A 14,599-nucleotide genomic window follows, 5' to 3' on the forward strand; every position below is an offset into this window, starting at 1 on the left:
CTTCAGTTGTCTTCATCCTCTGAAATTGATGTGAGTGTTAAGACCTGCAGCTACCAGAACATCATGGCTTTCTCTAGTACCATTAAATGACTTTCTTTACTTCATGAGCTGAGCTTCAGCGAGGGGGGCGGGGGGCATGTTAAAATCTTGTCTCTGGGCCGCCTCCAACCTTGCTATGCCCCTGAAACCCCGCATTGGCTGCTTTGACGCAGACCCCCTCACCCCAACCACCAGGGCTCTTTAAGGAGAGCCCTGCGGGAATGGCAACCTCTGTCTCACCTGCTGCCCTCTCTGTGAAAGGTATGGCGGAAGGATTGAGCCTACTGTTTGGGGGAGAGGGGGAGCGCCCTCTTTCTATCCCTGGGGGCCACTGCTGGGGGCTTGACCTCACTTAGCCCAGTTCCCACCACTATGCATGCCGGCCAGGAGGGCACAGCTGAGCAGACAAATATCATCCATCCCAAATGGCAGGTGTCTTCTGTGGGAGACCTGCATCTTGGCTCTCTTTGAGGGCTTTCCCTTAGCTAGATGTATCCAGGTGCACGTTTTGTGTCAGCAGCATCCTATGCTCATCTCTTAGTCAGAACCAGACTCTTCCTTCAGCAGCCTGAAAGCTGAACCTTACAACTGCACTTTGGTTGACCAGACCTGCAACTCATTCTGGGACAGCAAAAGTTGGGCAAGGGTCAAACAGGAATTTTAACAGCAAATTATCAAAATATCCCCCCCCAAAAATGTACCCACTCACACTTTATGAAAGGAAAAAACCAAACAGGGGTGTCACAATTGAAACAAATTATACACCTCCTTTGCCACCAGTCACAAAAAGAGATGTCGTTAATCTACCAAATACCGAGTTCCTTGTTCTACTAATAGTTGGGTCATTTCCTCCCTATCCTATAGATTTGTTTGTTAAAGTTTGTCCACTCCCTTTGTTATATAACACCCAGTCCAGAATATTGCTTGCCACAGAGCGCACCAAAAAAAACAAACCCTTTTTTTTTTTTTACATTTGTATCCCGCTCTTCCTCCAAGGAGCCCAGAGCGGTGTACTACATACTTAAGTTTCTCCTCACAACAACCCTGTGAAGTAGGTTAGGCTGAGAGAGAAGTGACTGGCCCAGAGTCACCCAGCAAGTCTCATGGCTGAATGGGGATTTGAACTCAGATCTCCCCGGTCCTAGTCCAGCATTCTAACCACTATACCACACCGGGGTAGTGTAGTGGTTTTTTAATTTTGACAACCTATCACAATTACTGTAGAATACAAATACAAAAGCATCTTCATCTGTTTAAGATATATAATTCTTTAAAGTATATTAAAAATTTATGTTGTATTTTAATATTTTCAAAGCAAAATCTGGGTTCCAACCATCTTTTAGTATTTACCTTCCTCTCATTAGGCTATCCAATTCATTTCCATTCAATCCAATGTAAATATCACATTCCAAAAGTTCTCTCCCAGTAAAGTATCTGATGTCTTATGATGACTGAAATGCTAGATATTGTTTTAGACACAAAAATGAAGAAAACAAGGGCCTTGTGGACCCTTACAAGGCCAATTATTTTATCACATATCTAAAGGGGTAGGGGAGGAATAAACAGTCAAACCCCCTCACGCCCCAGGATGGGTCTCCAATTGCCTCTCTTGTTGCAAGGTTGCTGTCTATTAGAATACGTCTGATATACTGCCCAGCCTCTGTCACATTCACCCCATCCCCATTCATTCCAGCTGGTCCCCTTCCATACTGTTTCTGCTACCACGTGGCCCACCACAGGCAGTGGCTCCTCAAACTCACAGGACTTTGACTGCTGCAATTGAGGCAGATAGTTCTAACAAAGGGTCATTTAAGAGTGAGACAGGGTTGAAAGCTCCCAATTCCATTTCCCCTTTTTTGCTATCATGAGACTGGCAGAACACAATATTTCCTGTCAAGGTTCACCTCTCTCACCAGTTCCTTTCAGGATGCAGTACTGGAGAAAGGAGCCAGAGAAAAGAGTGCTGCTTCTGCAATTGGTGCTGCTGCTAAGTGCGTTGGCCGAGCTGTTTTGATGTTTTTGTTGAAGAGCAAATGCTGTTTCGTTTTTGGATTAAGCATAGCTATGCCCCGAGGCTTTTCAGACAGCAGGCTTTACCTCAAGGCTTTGCTGTGAGTTCAGGGCATAGTGGATACTCCATTGCAAAAAGAGGAATTTTTTTTACCCCAGACATAAATTGGGCTAGGTTACAGTATGGAGGGGAAAACCTGAATCAGGTGTGAAGTGCTCTCTGAAATATTGCACAGACTTTGGGGTAAATCTGGCCAATATATGAACGCACATCCACCCTCCCAAAGTAAAGTCATGGTAAAGTTGCCTTCTGGAAATGCTCCTGGAGTCTGACCCATGCCCTCCGTTCTGCCACTCAGGGCAATGCTCAAATTATGTCCAGGCCAGATCCTCTGATTCCTCCCAATGTTAGTTAACTGTTACTCCCCTTTTATTCTTCTAAGATCATTAGCTAAGAGTGACTGACCATCCAGCTCCTTGGAGAGCAAGAACCAGCTCCATCACACCACACCTGGAAAATCTCTGCTTCTCTTTCTAGAGGCAAGCACTCAATACTGAATACAGGAAAATCTTTTCCTTTTCTTTATATTAAGTAGAAAGTGAAGCTTGTTGTTGACCAGGCAAAGTCATTTTGCATAGATTACACAAATAGGAAAGTTCAATACATTAAATATATGTCATTGATTTTTTAAAATTAATGTACTTGCAAAAGAGAAGTAAAAGAACCGTTTTAAATATACTATAGAGCTGTATTATTGCTTTGTATTGCTCTGTATCCAAACTTTAATTGTAATAAGCTGGTTGATTGTTTTAAATTTGTGGAATTTCAACTTTGAACATTATTCATTTTATTTAATAATTACCATACATAAATTTGAATCATAGTAAATTTGTAATTGAAGAAAGATCTTCTGCTTTTCTAGAGTATGATACCTAGATAATAATGGATCTGATTATTGAGTGTTAAAAATTTGTTGAAAACAATAACAGTTAAAATATAATTTAAGTGGCAGGATTATTTTTACAAAATTTGTGTATCTGTAGGTAATCACACAGTATGGATTTATTATACACAAACAAACTCTTCAAAATATATAGGAGACTAGTAGGTGAGACCTGTTGTTGAGTGGGCAAAATAATTTTGAGTAGATTATACTTCTAGTAAAGTTCAAAAAATTAAATATATATGTAATATTATTTTTGATTAGTGTATTTGCAAAAGAGAAGTAAAAGAACAATTTGAAATTTGTAGGATTTCAACTTCAAACCTTATTCATTTTATTGTATAATGACCATGAGGTCATTCACACAATCCAAAACTGTGTTCTACACAGGCTTGGGAGCTGTGTGTGTGCTCCCAATTTTCAGATGTGTGTAAGAAGAAAAGTGATTGTGTGGAAGCAATCCAGTAAGAGGAAAAACTACCCAGGTTCTCCTCCTACCTTGCTTCCACACAATCACTTCTACCCAGACTTTCCTCCCACCTTACTTCCATACAACCGAAAATTGGAAGCATAGACAACTCCCAAACATGAGTAGTTTTCGATAGTGTGAATGACCTCCAAATATGGTAAATGTAGATCTTGGTAAATTTGAATCTGAGAAATATATTCTGCTTTTCTTTGCATTATGTTGTTTTGGAATTATTGATCTGATTGTTGAGTGTTAAAAACCTTTTGAGAACAAGAACAGTTAAAATATGAATGATTAATTCATATTTTCCGCTAAAAATGATGATGATGATGATGATGATGATGATGATGATAACGAGAAACTATTCAACACCAATGAAATAAAGCAGGCTTACAAGAAAGAACAAGTCAAGAACCGAGCAGAAAAATGGAGAAATAAGCCACTGCATGGTCAATATTTGCACAATATAAGTGGGAAATCAGACATCACCAAGACCTGGCAATGGCTTAAGAATGGCAACTTGAAGAAAGAAACAGAGGGTTTAATACTGGCTGCACAAGAACAGGCACTAAGAACAAATGCAATAAGAGCAAAAGTAGAAAAGTCAACAACAAACAGCAAGTGCCGCCTTTGTAAAGAAGCAGATGAAACCGTGGACCACCTAATCAGCTCTTTGTAAAAAGATCGAACAGACTGACTACAAACAAAGGGATGACAAGGTAGCAGGGATGATACACTGGAACATCTGCAAAAAATACAAGCTACCTGTAGCCAAAGATTGGTGGGACCATAAAATTGAAAAAGTTGAAGAAAATGAAGATGTAAAAATATTATGGGACTTCCAACTACAAACAGACAAACATCTGCCACACAATACACCAGATATCACTGTAGTTGAGAAGAAAGAAAAACAAGTTAAAATAATTGACATAGCAATACCAGGGGATAGCAGAATAGAAGAAAAAGAAATAGAAAAAAATCACCAAATACAAAGATCTACAAATTGAAATTGAAAGGCTGTGGCAGAAAAAGACCAAAATAATCCCAGTGGTAATTGGCACCCTAGTTGCAATTCCAAAAGACCTTGAAGAGCACCTCAACACCATAGGGGCCACAGAAATCACCATCTGCCAATTACAAAAAGCAACTTTACTGGGAACAGCCTATATTTTGCGACGATATCTATAATAACCAACAGTATTGTTGATTAAATTCAGCCATCCCAGGTCCTTGGGAAGGATTCGATGTCTGGATAAAACAAACCAGTCAATAACACCTGTCTGACTGTGTAAACAAGAAATAATAAACATGTCCCCAAGCATATTCTGGTGTCAAAAGTAGTTCATTCAGCTAATTTAAGTGGCAGGATTGTTCATGCAAAATTTGGTATCTGTAGATAATCAAGAAGTTTGATATTCAGTTCTTCCAAAAACTACCAAAATATTATTTAAATTCTCACCGAGCATATTCCAGTGTAAAAAGTAGTGAATTCAGCTAATTAATAAAGGTGTATGCAAAATTTGGTGTCTGTAGTTCACTTGGAAAGATGACTTTATTTCGCACAAACTCACAAACAAATTCTTCAAAATATATAATAGATTTCCCACAAAATATTGGAATTCAGGGAGCTCATTCAGCAACCATTGCCCTCAAGCGGCCATCATGTGGAAGTACACCTTGAAGGTGTGTAAGCTAAAGGCTTCTCGGAGGCCTTTTCTCTTCCTTAGGGACTAGCTTTGTGACTAAAAAAGAAAATAATTCATAGGAAGCCACCATGTACTGAGTCAGACCACTGGTCCATCTAGCTCAGTATTGTCTTCGCAGACTGGCAGCAGTTTCTCCAAGGTTGCAGGCAGAAATCTCTCTCAGCCTTATCTTGGATCCTTTCACCACAGCATTTCCCCTCCTTTTTATAACACCATCAGTGTTAACAGTACTTTGCAGAGTAACCACAGAAAGATAAGCCCCTGCCTCAAAAAACTTACATTCTAAAATTCAGTACAGGGGAGAGAAGAGGATGAAGGGGGAAGTAAAGAAAAAGAAAATATGCACTTCATTCCGTTAGATGTTCTTAGGCTTAATTTCAGCAGGGAATTCTTCTGTGTGTGGAATCCTTCATTTTTGCTCCAGATTAGGACCTGACTAGTGGTGCAAGAATTTACTTGCGGTATTATCCAGATGATATCTGCAAGTTTGGCATGGTGCCACAAATGTGGAATATGACATCAAGTGAAGACTTGCATGGGTGAGTTAGACTGCCACAGGTATCATCACACTGCAAAGAGAACATTCATATCTTCTCACACATGATCACATCAAAATTTTCAGTAAAGACAATGCATGTTTTCAGCCGACAACATTGCGTACAGTAATCAACCATAAAAAAATCAAGTGGTGTTCATGCATGTGTGAACTAAGCCTGAGTGAATGCTACCATCCTCAGTTGTTAACATGAGGCCATTTATCACAAGTAATTGATTGCTACCACAGTGACCAACAATGGGGAACAAATTTGGAGGGGAATGTGCTGTCATGTTTAGCTGTCATTTACATTGCAAGTTTAAATTAACCTCTTAATTAGAGAAGAAAGGGCTGTGAATGGTTCTGTAGTAGCTAGAGGGGGGATTTGAACTCATGTCTCTCCTGATCCAGGAGAGACATGAGTTCAAATCCCCCCTCAGGCATGAAATTTAGTAGGTGATCATGGAACAGTAACTATTTCAGACCATCCTGCCTTACTAATTTTTTTTGCAAGGATAAAATGTATGCCAGTCTGGGTTCCTTGGAGGAAGGAGAGAATTCCAGTGAAATTAAGTACATAAGTAGATAGATAGTAAATAAGTGTTGACATGTGCAGTCCTCTAGCAGTTGAAATAAAGCAGAATTAGATTTTCTAAAGTGGTCCAATAAGGGTCCATAGCCAAGACTAATTAGCTTGATTGTTCAAGCTAATTGAACAGTCACAGCTGGTGGTCAGGAAAATGCAATCCACAAAGTGTGCTAGATTCTTTCAGACAACCTTGATCCACTAGTTCTCCCTACTGCTCATTGGGAAAGAAAATGGTGGTCTAAACCAATTTCCCCTGTAACAGGGATTCCCAGATATTATTGGCTACATCTCCCATCATCCCCAGAAGCAATGACCTTTGGGAGTTGTAGTCAAAAACATTTGGGAATCCCTGTTACAGGAACCCTGGCCTAAACCCACACTGTGGTTGATTTTTTGCTAGATAAAGAGGCTATGCACATGAGCAGCTCTACCAGGGCAGGGCTGTTCACGTGGAGTGCTGGGATCGGGGCCATTCCCAGCACTGCCCCATGGGCTGCCCTACCTCAGGCAAGCACGCCCTTCTACCGAGGTACCCAGTCGTGGGGTGGGGGGGTCTGCCGGCAGCCAAGCACCTGCAGAGCCAGGCAGCAAGCGCTGAGGGGGAATCCCTCACTGCACCACACTGCTGGCATTGAGGGATGCCAGAGGATTCCCTCCTCCAGCTCCCTGCTCTGCTGCTCACCGTGGCACAGCTTGTGGGCCGTGCAAATGGCAAAGCCTTCAAACTCATTTTAATCATGTGCAGCGAGGCAGGTAGGACCCCTCCAGCCCTCCCCTCCACAAGAGATTTTGTTTATGTGAATGACCTTATGCTGTTGTGCTTCCATGTTTCTGCTCAGCACCGTAGCGCTGATATATGATACTAATTTAGATGTAAGCCCCACGTTTTGTGGAGTAATGATGATAGTGACGAATTGATTGATTGTGGTTCATGTCTATGTACTGGGTTGCCACTCAAGTCAATGGGGCTGCTTCTAGAGTGTTTGGGGGGTTACAGTCAAACAAGCCTTGACATTCAGCCAGGAAACATACAAATACAGAAGGACTCGCTCTCTCTTTTAAGATTACTGGATCCCTTTCCTTTCTTTTCCCCTCCCCACCTCATCTCTGGCAGCCTGCCTTAATAGGGTTGGATTTCTGCCTAAAAGCATCCATAAACTGAACTTATTATGCATTTATCCTTAAAGCAGCAAGCAGTAACATGAAATTTCTTGATTAGCCTACCACACAACCCCCTAGACTCTTTGTTTTTCAGATGCAGTTCCAAAGAGTCTGCTCCTGTTTCAATAAAATACTCTAGACTAGTCTTCATGCCTGCATGGATACTTATAGCACATCAGCCTCCCTCCAGGGGTTCCTCAGGAAACAGAAAAGGAGATCAAATGAATAACGGCTTTTAGGTGGTTAACTAGTGTCAGAAAACTTTAGTGAGCAGTTTTTAAAAATGCTATTAGAAGTTGAATCTCACTTGCCAGGAATTACTTCATCTGGGTATTGATACTGGGTCTGTAAGGAAGAAAAACAACTTCAGGATGGGTGTTAACATTATGAACAACAAATCAATATCTGTGTTTGATGTAGCTGAGAGTTATTACTCTGGACTCATCCATCTAATTTAATATTTCTTTAATAACAGGTCTCTGAATATTTTTCTTCACATACATAAAAATGTGCAGTGATGTATCACAATATATTATCAGATTGTATTTCTTTTTATAAACTATATGATACAGATTCTCAACAATCATTACTGAACACAGGGGCGGAGCCACCATTGGGCGAATGGGTTCAAAGAACCTGGGCTGCCACCAATCAGTGGCCGTGAGCACGAGTCCAGACACGCCCCTCGCGTCTGACGTCTCATGCAGGGACGTTGTTTCGGTCCCAAACAGGGACACGCAGCCCCATTTGGAGCCAAAATTGGCCTGCGCTGCATTGGCAGCATGGCCAGAGCAACTCTCCCTGCCTTAAAGGAGAGTCGAACCTTTAACAGTGAGGCCGATCGATCTCCCTCCAGGGCCGAGGGATCTTCCGGAGTGGGGCCGATTGATCTCCCTCCAAAATGGGGCCGTGCGGCCCTGTTTAGGAGAGAGATCGGCCTGCACTGCATTGGCAGCGTGGCCAGAACGGTTCCTGTCCACGCTGCCCAATGCAGCGCACGCTGATCTCCTTTCCAAATGGGGCCACACAGCCCCGTTTGGAAGAGACCTTGCCCCCCATGTCTGATATCAGATGTAGAGGCGTGGCTAGCCGGGCCCCTGCGTCTGACTTCAGACTGGGGAGCGGGGCCAGGGGGCCATGGCGGCGGCTACACACGGGCCGCCACCAGCCTCGCTCCACTCCTGACTGAGCATCAAACTGCCATATTCAAAAGCTGGACATTTTCAACCCCAGACCTCTAATGGCTCTTGCCATCTGTCAGTCACTCCAAGGTCTCTATTCTCTGAGTTCTAGCAGTGGCCCAGAGAACTGGCAGTCCAAAGGGGTTGCTTAAACATTGCCCACTGCTTTTCTGTTGCAACTCCTTCCTTTTTGCTGTTCCACCACAAGCTGATTTTCCCTCATGGGGTTTTATGTTTCCAGGCAGGGGTGTTGGGAGCTTGCCAGTGGCCCAGGGACTGGCTGTCAACAGAGGCCCCCTCACCACTGCCCACATGCATGCTGGCCACGGCTATTGCACTTGCATCAGATGCACACCGATGCAGGGGACGTGACCAGCATTGGGAAGGGGGGAGGTACAGCCCCTTGCCCACTCCCAACAAGAGTTTCTTTTGCTGACGGTGCTTATTTTTTCTCCATCACTTAGAGCAGGGATTCTCAACATGTGGGTCCCCAGATGTAATTGGACTTCAACTCCCATAATCCCCAACCAAAGGCCACTAGGGCTTGGGATTATGGGAGCTGAAGTCCAATAACATCTGGGGACCCAACGTTGAGAAATCCTGACTTAGAGCACTTGCCCCCTTCCTGGTGCTGACCATGCCCCCATACCCCCTGCATTGGCATGCATCATACAGCCTCTTGCCTGCTCTCAGCTGACAAACAAGCACGGGCTAGCCCTCTTAGAGGGGGCACACCTTGCACTCCAAACTATCAAATGCTTCATTCCCCAGCTGGGTACAAGAGTGGGGGCAAGGGGGGCAAGGAGTGCCATGGTGGCCCAAGACAATCCCCCCCACCCCACCCCAGGCCAATATTGGCTATACCACTGTTTCCAGGGTTGTTACTGGATTTTCTTCATGTCAGTCAGAACCATAGTTGGGAGCCATCTTCACAAGGATTGTTCCATGTTGTCCTTGTTCCAGAAACAACCTAAGGCTATTCTTCTGTCCAGATGTACCCAGGGAAGTAGTGGAGGGGGGATGGACGTGCAGGGACAAAGCGCCGGTACTTCTCGGCTTCTCACGGCCATGGGGGCTCTCATAGAGAGCACCTGCACTTCTGAACTTGCAGCTACATCATGGCATATACCTGAGGATAAGTCCCACTGAAATTTCACAGTGCCTCCACTTTTTAAAAAAATGAAAAGCAACTGCAAGAGAGTATTTTAAGCTGATGTGGGGCCGGTGGGGGTGTTTAGCTCTTTCCATATAGCAATTCTCTTCTCCAGCGCAGCAATGCACTGGAGAGGTGGGATATAAATATTTTCAATAAATTCTGTTCAAAATCATTCCCACACTGCTTCCCATCCACCCATACTGCTGCAGGATTTCAGATGTGCATTTACCATTATAAATTCTCCGAAGCGGCACAAACTGGGATGGCTACACCATATTATTTTTCTGAGCATTGGAATAAAGATTTCTCCTGTGGTTCCCTCTCCACTACACAGCGAACAGTCATCAGTTTCCTAGGGAAGTAGCAAAGGAATCAGCACCCTAGAAGGAAAATTTATGGTAAGTGAAAATAAGTCAGTAGAGGGTGCCATACCTAATTTGCAATTGCTTGGGATTTTCATATCTTGGGGAATGTCTGCACTGGCATCTTGGATCTTCTTTTTTAAAAACAACAACAACATGCGTTTGTTGTTTGATGTCTCACTTTGCTGTTTGTTACAGTTTCCTGAGAGGAGAAAAGAAATGTACAAACATCATCATCATCATCATCATCATCTAAATATGCACAGTGGTCAACACTGACTAGCATTGCATGTATGCAGCTAAAAAATGTGTTAGCACTAATTATTATTTATTATTTACATTTACATTACATACTAACACTGTATGTGTGGAGGGGCAATTTTTGCTGATCTCCCCTCCCCACAGAATTGCTCCATGTGACCCAGAAGAAGGTGCCTGGGGGTTGGGCAACCCTCAGGAACTCACACCTGGGCTGCATGGAACACTTCCAGGGGGAGGGGGATTGACAAAAATCCTCCTCTGTGCATAGGAGCACTTGCGTTTCTTAAGTGCCAACATTAGCACAGCACACATGCTTCTTTAGCTGCATGTGCACAGCATTAATCAGTTTGTCAGGCATAGACTGCTGGCATACAGGCCCTCATACACTCTTCTTTGGATGTACCCGGTCCTTCTGAAGGATGCACTTTGCCAAATAGCAGCTCCATAATCTCATATAACCCTGATGTGAATTCAGCATTTTAGATCTCCCTTAGAATTCCACAGCAGAGTCTAGTGACTATTCAGATTCTAGTAGCTGACAATTATTAATGTATTTATGTTTTTCTATCCTGTCTTATCATGGACAGTTCTCAGGGCAGCTAATAAATTTTTTATAAAAGACATCCATCAGTAAAACTACTAAAACATCAATAAAAAACACAAGTCAAAACCAATAAAGGACTTCAAAACTAACCACACTTACCATAGTTGAAAAGAAAGAACATTTTCCTCAGAGGGGATAAAAACACCAGAGCTAGCCAATGCCATTAAATGCCAGAAATAATGGAATAGATGTTGTCTGGTGCAAAAGGATAGCAATGAAGGCACCAAGCATACATGTCTGAAGAAATCATTTTCCAGCTTGAGCATGTGGTGGTTCTTTTTATTTAGCAGTGGGAGAGAAACTGGCCCCATCCACCCCCAACACAGTACCTCCAGTGACTGTTGCTGGTGTCTGTCTTATGTTTCTTTTTAGATTGTGAGCCCTTTGGGGACAGAGATCCATCTTATTTATTTATATCTCTCTATGTAAACCACCCTGAGCCATTTTGGGAAGGGCGGTATAGAAATTAAATTAATAATAATAATAATAATAATAATAATGATGATGATGATGATGTTTTTCCACCAAACAAATAAGCATTATCTTGCCATAGTTACGCACTTTTAAGAACTATTTATTTAAAGAGGAAAATTAAGCAAGTGCTTAAATATCTACCATAAAAATCAGTGGGACTGGAAGAAGTGGCTACTTTGGCTGGAGTAACTTAGTCTTGATACTAATTTAGCTGTTTGCCCAGTCCCTCAGATTAGTATCCATTTCCTTCCCACACTATTTGATCCCAGTATTAATTTTAATTTGAAGTTCTTGCTGTTTATTGGGAGCAGGGTTGGACACTTTGATTTTTCAAGTTTGTTTTCACATGGCATTAGGGTTGTGCAAAACATTTTAGGGTTGTGCAAAACATTTCAACATCAGTAGGAAGGGCGGTGTGGTGAGTGGGGGCTTGGCAGTGGCAGGGTTCCCCACCACTACCAATTTGCCAAGTTTGGTGCAGCACCTCTGGCATTGTGAAAAGAGGCAGAACACAGGCCACTTCAGGCTTATGTTTTCGAGATATGGTGACCAGAACTGTACACAGTATTCCAACTGTGGTATTTTCTGGTTTAGGATGATCAATAGGGATGTGCAAAACAGTTTGACATTGAAATGTTTCAACTCAAAACAGGCCATTTTGAGTGTCTCGAGCACAAAACAAAATGTCCTTTACATTAAGGGTCTGTTTTGAGCTGGGAACAAAACTCCATTTTGATTCAAAACATTTTGATGTTTAGAGTGCCATTTTGGAGGCCTGTTTTTTGCTTGCTGATTGGTTTTCTGACACTAGTTTCCAAATCTATGGGGGTTTAGGAGAACGATTAAAATTTGTTTAAAACTGCCTGCTTGCCTATTTATTTTATTTATTTATTTTATTTATATACCGCCCTTCCAAAAATGGCTCAGGGTGGTTTTGTGGGTTGGGTAGTAGATAGCACCTATCATGCCCTACCACCCAACCCACTTTGGTGTCCCTAGGAACAACCCATGGGGGAACTATGGTGTGTTTTGAGTTTCCCCATTGTTTCCTATGGCTGAAACACTCAAACTTGAAATGTTTCATTTCATCGAAACATCGAGTTCGACTGTTTTTGAAAAAACGTTCAATGTTTTGACAAAACATTTTGACTGTTTCATTTTGAGCTCAAAACAAATTGCAAAATGCATTTTGTGCACATCCCTATTTGGTATATTGCTGGGGGCGGGGGCCAAATCAAATTTTAAATACAACCTATTGCTAAATTGTAATTTCTCTTTAAAGTGTCATTACATTTCAATATTTCAGTTAATTTCAGCCTTAGTGTTGGGCCAGCCTAGTTTATGAAGAAAACTGTATAAATTTCCCTCCATCACTACATGCAAGCTAAATAACATGGAGGGAAGTTGTACAATAGATGTTTCAAATATACACTTTGCCTATTTCAGGGATTTCAAGACAGATTTGTATAATAATCTATGTATCCCATGTAGATAAGTACATTTGCCCTCTGCTGGATATTCATTGCCATTGGCAATAAGAATGCCTAACTTGGAACTGTCAGACTCCCAGGGGACGGGGTGGGCTCCTAGCCCTTCTTGGACTCCAGAATGACTGGGTCAGCACCAAAAAAGGGTCAGCCTTAGGAACAGCCAGGGGAGAAGATTAGTTTGTCACCTGAGTAGTAGTAGTCGTCTACCTACTCCTGGCTTGTTGCATTCAGCCAGTTCCCTCTCCTGGAGAACTCCTGGCTCCCATACTCTGAAGCAGCCCCTCCTCAGCCTTGTCATTATGGTGGGTCTGCAGTGAGACAGAGTCCCATCATTGGAGGACATCCACCAAGAGCAGCTCTCCTCAGGATGTCGCTGAGTGAACCTCTGAAACACCTGTGATACTAAGAGCATCCTTGTGATCTCAACTATTCTAATGAGGATTACAAGGGCAGCCCCTGAAGTATGTTGGACCTGGAGCTGTTTAGCGTTTCTAAAATTATAGCCAGAACCACAACTTCCTAAATATTTTCAAGCCAGACTGGTATGGGTGAAGACTTTGTTACTGTCTGTTTAGCTGTGGCAAGAAGTTCTGCATGCATTGACGCCTTAGCGCAAAAACTTTGAAAAAGCAAAGGAAAGGGCAATGCTCTGGCTGTGGGAAGAGTGACCACATAGTAGGACATGGTCATAGCACTGCAACCAGGAAATGAAGGGCAAGCAAGGCAAAATGGTGGGGCACCATTGGTGATACAATTAGATCAACAACTGCCACATGGACTACTCCTTCCTCCAGGTGCATCAATAACACTTTGACAGTTCACAGTGCAATTGCATTTGAAGTGAGAAAAATAACCACAAACCAGGTCTTTAAAGGGGGGGGAGGGCAATCACACAGAAAACACCCAAATGCAATAGTGCAGTCATGATAAAGAGAAAAGGGTGACTGTGAAAGTAGCCAGAATTGGCAGGTCTTGCATTCTACCTGATGTTTTAGCCTCCTCCAGAGTCTTGGAAGAGTGGGTTAATCTCAGAGTGAGACGAGCCAAAAGCAGAGGACAAGTCTTTTCCCAAAAGCTTTGTCCCAGCCTTTCTACATTTTCTCAACCAGTTTTCCCATATCTCTTTTTATGCCAGAGAGAGTGGATGAGAGCCAGAGACAATATAGGCATCAAAAATATTTTTTGAAACATATTGGAAAGAGGGCAATGACAGAGATTAATTAGGAGAGACTTGAGATACCCTTTATGCCCTCATATTAAAAGAACACACCATGGCCACCAGGTTCTGCCTCTGCTCTGACAGTGGCATCCTTGGGCTTCCAAATTCCACCTATTGGGCCATAGCCAGCCTAAAAGTTTAGGGAGGTCACCAAAAAAGTAAGTGTGGCAGCTTTTCGGGCCTTTTAAAGATAACATTTATTCCATCAATATTCAGTTATTTTAAAATTATTTGTTTGTAAAAGAAAAAAAGTAGAGGAAAATCAGAGAGAAATTGGGGGGGGTAGGACAGGCCCACCCTAGCTCCCCCCCCCAACTATGGGTCTGCACCCCATAATTTTCCAATTCTGAGTCTCAGGAGACTTGGAAAGCCTAGCTGGACAATGAGGGATAAAGTGAG

At 42.6% G+C, this 14,599-nt stretch overlaps 1 long non-coding RNA gene across 1 annotated transcript in view; it reads right to left on the bottom strand.

The window, feature by feature from the left end:
• Window positions 1-7,759: 7,759 nt before the first annotated feature.
• The window catches only part of LOC128350898 (uncharacterized), a 30,542-nt gene continuing 23,702 nt past the window's right edge, over window positions 7,760-14,599 (bottom strand). The window contains exons 2-3 of the long non-coding RNA XR_008319497.1: window positions 10,223-10,354; window positions 7,760-7,798 (exon numbers count right to left, since the gene is read on the bottom strand). This is a non-coding gene — a long non-coding RNA (uncharacterized LOC128350898). The remainder of the gene's footprint in view (window positions 7,799-10,222; window positions 10,355-14,599) is intronic.

This window comes from Hemicordylus capensis, chromosome 3 (assembly GCF_027244095.1).
Source record: "Hemicordylus capensis ecotype Gifberg chromosome 3, rHemCap1.1.pri, whole genome shotgun sequence".
NCBI classification, from domain to species: Eukaryota; Metazoa; Chordata; class Lepidosauria; order Squamata; family Cordylidae; genus Hemicordylus; species Hemicordylus capensis.